Source organism: Drosophila subpulchrella, unplaced genomic scaffold (assembly GCF_014743375.2).
Source record: "Drosophila subpulchrella strain 33 F10 #4 breed RU33 unplaced genomic scaffold, RU_Dsub_v1.1 Primary Assembly Seq398, whole genome shotgun sequence".
Classification (NCBI taxonomy): domain Eukaryota; kingdom Metazoa; phylum Arthropoda; class Insecta; order Diptera; family Drosophilidae; genus Drosophila; species Drosophila subpulchrella.
Genome location: NW_023665620.1, coordinates 42,501 through 50,000, shown reverse-complemented (window position 1 = coordinate 50,000; position 7,500 = coordinate 42,501). Strand labels below are relative to the sequence as shown.

The 7,500-nt window shown below is 34.6% G+C and overlaps 2 non-coding genes across 2 annotated transcripts; both read left to right on the top strand.

Moving 5' to 3' along the window:
- Positions 1-438: 438 nt before the first annotated feature.
- On the top strand, positions 439-617 carry LOC119562204. Its single transcript, XR_005221761.1, has one exon. It is a non-coding gene; the product is annotated as a 5.8S ribosomal RNA (ribosomal RNA).
- A 401-nt stretch (positions 618-1,018) lies between these two features.
- Positions 1,019-4,989, top strand: LOC119562199. Its single transcript, XR_005221758.1, has one exon. It is a non-coding gene; the product is annotated as a large subunit ribosomal RNA (ribosomal RNA).
- Positions 4,990-7,500: the final 2,511 nt, after the last annotated feature.

Below are 7,500 nucleotides of genomic sequence, written 5' to 3'. Positions count from 1 at the left end.
TCGAACAAGCAAATCGAAATTATTAAATTTATTTAATATTATTATTATATTGTATATTAAATGCAATTAATTAATAAAACACTGTGTGTATATGGACCATAATATACACGCGTTGCGATATGTATTGTTCATCTCAGTTATGCGCATACATTGGATAATGCAACAACCTAAAATGTACAATGTTGTACCTGATTATTACAGGTTAATGTTTTATATAAATTTCAATATATATCGCTAAAAAAAAGTATTAATACCGTAAATGCCATTTAAAAAATACTTGATATATTATTGGTTATATGAAACTAAGACATTTCGCAGCATTCGTTTTAGGTATAAAAATCAATTTATTGAAGGAATTGATATATGCCAGTAAAATGGTGTATTTTTAATTTCTTTCAATAAAAACATATATGACAAAATTACCAAACCAATATATAAAACTCTAAGCGGTGGATCACTCGGCTCATGGGTCGATGAAGAACGCAGCAAACTGTGCGTCATCGTGTGAACTGCAGGACACATGAACATCGACATTTTGAACGCATATCGCAGTCCATGCTGTTATGTACTTTAATTAATTTTATAGTGCTGCTTGGACTACATATGGTTGAGGGTTGTAAGACTATGCTAATTAAGTTGTTTATATAAATTTTATAATGAAATTTTATAAGCATATGGTATATTATTGGATAATAATAATTTAATTATTATATTATTCATAATATTAACAAATATATGAAAAACATTATCTCACATTAGTAAATAATTTGAATGTGAAAAACGAAGAGAAATATTTTCTTTTTCAATCAAATAATACTGAGAAATGTCTAGCATAAAAAATTTATCTAGAATTGTCTCTTATTAAAGATTAGTAAATAGAAAGCCGTTGACAATATTATTATTCTTCGTTGATTCGTTAGACCAAACAAATGCCATACAAATATATAAAATATATAACGAATTTAATAAAATGTTTTATCATTATATATAAAGAATTAATTGCAAAAAAAGTTATACACAACCTCAACTCATATGGGACTACCCCCTGAATTTAAGCATATTAATTAGGGGAGGAAAAGAAACTAACCAGGATTTTCTTAGTAGCGGCGAGCGAAAAGAAATCAGTTCAGCACTAAGTCACTTTGTCTATATGGCAAATGTGAGATGCAGTGTATGGAGCGTCAATATTCTAGTATGAGAAATTAACGATTTAAGTCCTTCTTAAATGAGGCCATTTACCCATAGAGGGTGCCAGGCCCGTATAACGTTAATGATTACTAGATGATGTTTCCAAAGAGTCGTGTTGCTTGATAGTGCAGCACTAAGTGGGTGGTAAACTCCATCTAAAACTAAATATAACCATGAGACCGATAGTAAACAAGTACCGTGAGGGAAAGTTGAAAAGAACTCTGAATAGAGAGTTAAACAGTACGTGAAACTGCTTAGAGGTTAAGCCCGATGAACCTGAATATCCGTTATGGAAAATTCATCATTAAAATTGTAATATTTAAACAATATTATGATAATAGTGTGCATTTTTTCCATATAAGGACATTGTAATCTATTAGCATACAAAATTTATCATAAAATATAACTTATAGTTTATTCAAATTAATTTGCTTGCATTTTAACACAGAATAAATGTTATTAATTTGATAAAGTGCTGATAGATTTATATGAATACAGTGCGTTAATTTTTCGGAATTATATAATGGCATAATTATCATTGATTTTTGTGTTTATTATATGCACTTGTATGATTAACAATGCGAAAGATTCAGGATACCTTCGGGACCCGTCTTGAAACACGGACCAAGGAGTCTAACATATGTGCAAGTTATTGGGATATAAACCTAATAGCGTAATTAACTTGACTAATAATGGGATTAGTTTTTTAACTATTTATAGCTAATTAACACAATCCCGGGGCGTTCTATATAGTTATGTATAATGATATTTATATTATTTATGCCTCTAACTGGAACGTACCTTGAGCATATATGCTGTGACCCGAAAGATGGTGAACTATACTTGATCAGGTTGAAGTCAGGGGAAACCCTGATGGAAGACCGAAACAGTTCTGACGTGCAAATCGATTGTCAGAATTGAGTATAGGGGCGAAAGACCAATCGAACCATCTAGTAGCTGGTTCCTTCCGAAGTTTCCCTCAGGATAGCTGGTGCATTTTAATGTTATATAAAATAATCTTATCTGGTAAAGCGAATGATTAGAGGCCTTAGGGTCGAAACGATCTTAACCTATTCTCAAACTTTAAATGGGTAAGAACCTTAACTTTCTTGATATGAAGTTCAAGGTTATGATATAATGTGCCCAGTGGGCCACTTTTGGTAAGCAGAACTGGCGCTGTGGGATGAACCAAACGTAATGTTACGGTGCCCAAATTAACAACTCATGCAGATACCATGAAAGGCGTTGGTTGCTTAAAACAGCAGGACGGTGATCATGGAAGTCGAAATCCGCTAAGGAGTGTGTAACAACTCACCTGCCGAAGCAACTAGCCCTTAAAATGGATGGCGCTTAAGTTGTATACCTATACATTACCGCTAAAGTAGATGATTTATATTACTTGTGATATAAATTTTGAAACTTTAGTGAGTAGGAAGGTACAATGGTATGCGTAGAAGTGTTTGGCGTAAGCCTGCATGGAGCTGCCATTGGTACAGATCTTGGTGGTAGTAGCAAATAATCGAATGAGACCTTGGAGGACTGAAGTGGAGAAGGGTTTCGTGTGAACAGTGGTTGATCACGAGTTAGTCGGTCCTAAGTTCAAGGCGAAAGCCGAAAATTTTCAAGTAAAACACAAATGCCATACAAATATAATTATATTATATAAATCAAGCTAATTAATATACTTGAATAATTTTGAACGAAAGGGAATACGGTTCCAATTCCGTAACCTGTTGAGTATCCGTTTGTTATTAAATATGGGCCTCGTGCTCATCCTGGCAACAGGAACGACCATAAAGAAGCCGTCGAGAGATATCGGAAGAGTTTTCTTTTCTGTTTTATAGCCGTACTACCATGGAAGTCTTTCGCAGAGAGATATGGTAGATGGGCTAGAAGAGCATGACATATACTGTTGTGTCGATATTTTCTCCTCGGACCTTGAAAATTTATGGTGGGGACACGCAAACTTCTCAACAGGCCGTACCAATATCCGCAGCTGGTCTCCAAGGTGAAGAGTCTCTAGTCGATAGAATAATGTAGGTAAGGGAAGTCGGCAAATTAGATCCGTAACTTCGGGATAAGGATTGGCTCTGAAGATTGAGATAGTCGGGCTTGATTGGGAAACAATAACATGGTTTATGTGCTCGTTCTGGGTAAATAGAGTGTCTGGCATTTATGTTGGTCACTTGTTCCCCGGATAGTTTAGTTACGTAGCCAATTGTGGAACTTTCTTGCTAAAATTTTTAAGAATACTAATTGGGTTAAACCAATTAGTTCTTATTAATTATAACGATTATCAATTAACAATCAATTCAGAACTGGCACGGACTTGGGGAATCCGACTGTCTAATTAAAACAAAGCATTGTGATGGCCCTAGCGGGTGTTGACACAATGTGATTTCTGCCCAGTGCTCTGAATGTCAAAGTGAAGAAATTCAAGTAAGCGCGGGTCAACGGCGGGAGTAACTATGACTCTCTTAAGGTAGCCAAATGCCTCGTCATCTAATTAGTGACGCGCATGAATGGATTAACGAGATTCCTACTGTCCCTATCTACTATCTAGCGAAACCACAGCCAAGGGAACGGGCTTGGAATAATTAGCGGGGAAAGAAGACCCTTTTGAGCTTGACTCTAATCTGGCAGTGTAAGGAGACATAAGAGGTGTAGAATAAGTGGGAGATATTAGACTTCGGTTTGGTATCGCCAATGAAATACCACTACTCTTATTGTTTCCTTACTTACTTGATTAAATGGAACGTGTATCATTTCCTAGCCATTATACGGATATATTTATTATATCTTATGGTATTGGGTTTTGATGCAAGCTTCTTGATCAAAGTATCACGAGTTTGTTATATAATCGCAAACAAATTCTTTAATAAAACGGTGCATTTATGTATTTTTGATTTGAAAATTTGGTATAACTCCAATTACTCAGGTATGATCCAATTCAAGGACATTGCCAGGTAGGGAGTTTGACTGGGGCGGTACATCTCTCAAATAATAACGGAGGTGTCCCAAGGCCAGCTCAGTGCGGACAGAAACCACACATAGAGCAAAAGGGCAAATGCTGACTTGATCTCGGTGTTCAGTACACACAGGGACAGCAAAAGCTCGGCCTATCGATCCTTTTGGTTTAAAGAGTTTTTAACAAGAGGTGTCAGAAAAGTTACCATAGGGATAACTGGCTTGTGGCGGCCAAGCGTTCATAGCGACGTCGCTTTTTGATCCTTCGATGTCGGCTCTTCCTATCATTGTGAAGCAAAATTCACCAAGCGTTGGATTGTTCACCCATGCAAGGGAACGTGAGCTGGGTTTAGACCGTCGTGAGACAGGTTAGTTTTACCCTACTAATGACAAAACGTTGTTGCGACAGCATTCCTGCGTAGTACGAGAGGAACCGCAGGTACGGACCAATGGCACAATACTTGTTCGAGCGAACAGTGGTATGACGCTACGTCCGTTGGATTATGCCTGAACGCCTCTAAGGTCGTATCCGTGCTGGACTGCAATGATAAATAAGGGGCAATTTGCATTGTATGGCTTCTAAACCATTTAAAGTTTATAATTTACTTTATAAACGACAATGGATGTGATGCCAATGTAATTTGTAACATAGTAAATTGGGAGGATCTTTGATCACCTGATGCCGCGCTAGTTACATATAAAAGCATTATTTAATACAATGACAAAGCCTAGAATCAATTGTAAACGACTTTTGTAACAGGCAAGGTGTTGTAAGTGGTTGAGCAGCTGCCATACTGCGATCCACTGAAGCTTATCCTTTGCTTGATGATTCGATAATAAAGATGTTGCAAGCGGGCATAATCATTATGCTTGCTTGCAGCATCGCACGCCACTTTGTTTGTGGTGTGTAAGGTAGGGAAGAAGAAATATAAAAGACCTAAATTGGAAACATCAATATATAAGTAAATATTGAACAAACAAAATGTATCGTCATCTTATTAGTGACGCGATGATAAAGTGGCAAACATATTCCATGTATAAATATTCCTATGGTATTAAAATTCAAGTAAAGAGGACATATATAAAAGTTTGTATATATGGTTCATTCAATGGTAGCAGCGGTTGGTTGGTTGGTGTCTGCTCCTCTTATTGTTCAAAACTTATGTTATGGTAGCAAGTCTATATCGTCATATTATTAGTGACGCGAAAAAGTAGTGGCAAAACATATTCCATGTATAAATAAATATTCCTATGGTATTGAAATTCAAGTAAAGAGGCCATTCAAGTAAAGAGGACTTATATAAATATAAGTATATATAATGGTAGCAGCGCGGTTGGTTGGTTGGTGTGTCTGCTCCTCTTATTGTTCAAAACTTATGTTATGGTAGCAAGACTGTATCGTCATATTATTAGTGACGCGAAAAAGTAGTGGCAAAACATATTCCATGTATAAATATTCCTATGGTATTGAAATTCAACTAAAGAGGACATATAAAATTACTATCAATGGTAGCAGTGGTTGGTTGGTTGGTGGTTGGTTGGCGGCTGCTCCTATTATTGTTCAAGACTTATGTTATGGTAGCAAGTCTGTATCGTCATATTAATTATTAGTGACGCGAAAAAGTAGTGGAAATCATATTCCATGTATAAATAGATTCCTATGGTAATGAAATTTTCAAGTAAAGAGAGGACCATTCAAGTAAGAGGACATATAAAAAGTAAGTATATGTTCCTCCAATGGTAGCAGTGGTTGGTTGGTTGGCGGCTGATCCTCTTATTGTTCAAAACTTATTTTATCAATATGAGTTTGGCAATACAATAAAGAAGACCAATCTAATCCATATAAAACTAAATGTATTATATGGATATGCTTAGGAAACCCATATATTCATAAAAAAAAATTATGTATAGAAAATTATACATATATCTTTTATATAAATGAATCGTATGGATATCGCCTTATGGTAGGTATAATAACTTTTTAAGGCATAATAATGTATAATATAGAAAATATACATTGAAATATAAATGCATTTTTATAGATATGGCGGCATATAAGTGCCATATACACAAGAATAAATAATAGAATTTACCAATATATAATTAAAATGAGATATATAAACCTAGTGAGGGGCTGCACTAGTATATGAATCGTATGGATATGGCTTATAGGTATAATACCTATAAGGCATAATAATGTATAATATAATAAATATAAATTAAGATATGAATGAATTATATAAATATGGCATAGAAATGCCATATACATACATAAGAATAAATGGTAGAATTTACCCATATATCACTGAAACACGATATATAAACCTAATGATAGCTGGCACTAGTACTGTAAACATGCACGCAATAGTGCGTGGGGTAAAAAACTACTATAGGGAGGTGGTCGTTGGCGGGCCCCTCCTCGTATTGGTCAAAACTTATGTTATGCATATGAATTTGTCAATACTATATAGAACGCCAAGCATATCCATATAAACTATGGATATGCATAGAAATCCATACAAAAGTAAAAAAAAATTATGTATAGAAAAATATACATATATTTATATAAGTGAATCGTATGGATATGGCTTATAGGTATAATACCTATAAGGCATAATAATGTATAACAAGTAAATATACATTGAAATGTGAATGCATTGTATGGATATGGCATATAAATGCCATATATATAGAAATAAATTGTATATCAATGATATAACAATTATAAACCTAGTGAGGGGCGGCACTAGTGAATGAATCGTATGGATATGGCTTATAGGTATAATACCTATAAGGCATAATAATGTATAATATAATAAATATACATTAAGATATGAATGGATTGTATAAATATGGCATAGAAATGCCATATACATAAGAATAAATGGTAGAATTTACCCATATATCACTGAAACACGATATATAAACCTAGTGATAGCTGGCACTAGTACTGTAAACAGGCACGCAATAGTGCGTGGGGTAAAAAACTACTATAGGGAGGTGGTCGTTGGCGGGCCCCTCCTCGTATTGGTCAAAACTTATGTTATGCGTAAACATATGATTTTGTCAATACTATAAAGAAAACTTGTTTTGTACATACAAAACTAAATGAATTATATGGATATTGAAAAATAAATGGCATTATATCCATATAATGAAAATATACTTGTATTCTCTTATTATAAGAGAGAATACCGTATAGTTGGTTGGCAAAGACAATTGAAAATACCCGAATTGCAGATGATGGGTTCAAAAACTACTATAGGTGGTGTAGCAAATAATATGAAGATGATATATCCATATAATGGATATACACTAGTATTCTCTTATTATAATAGAGAATAC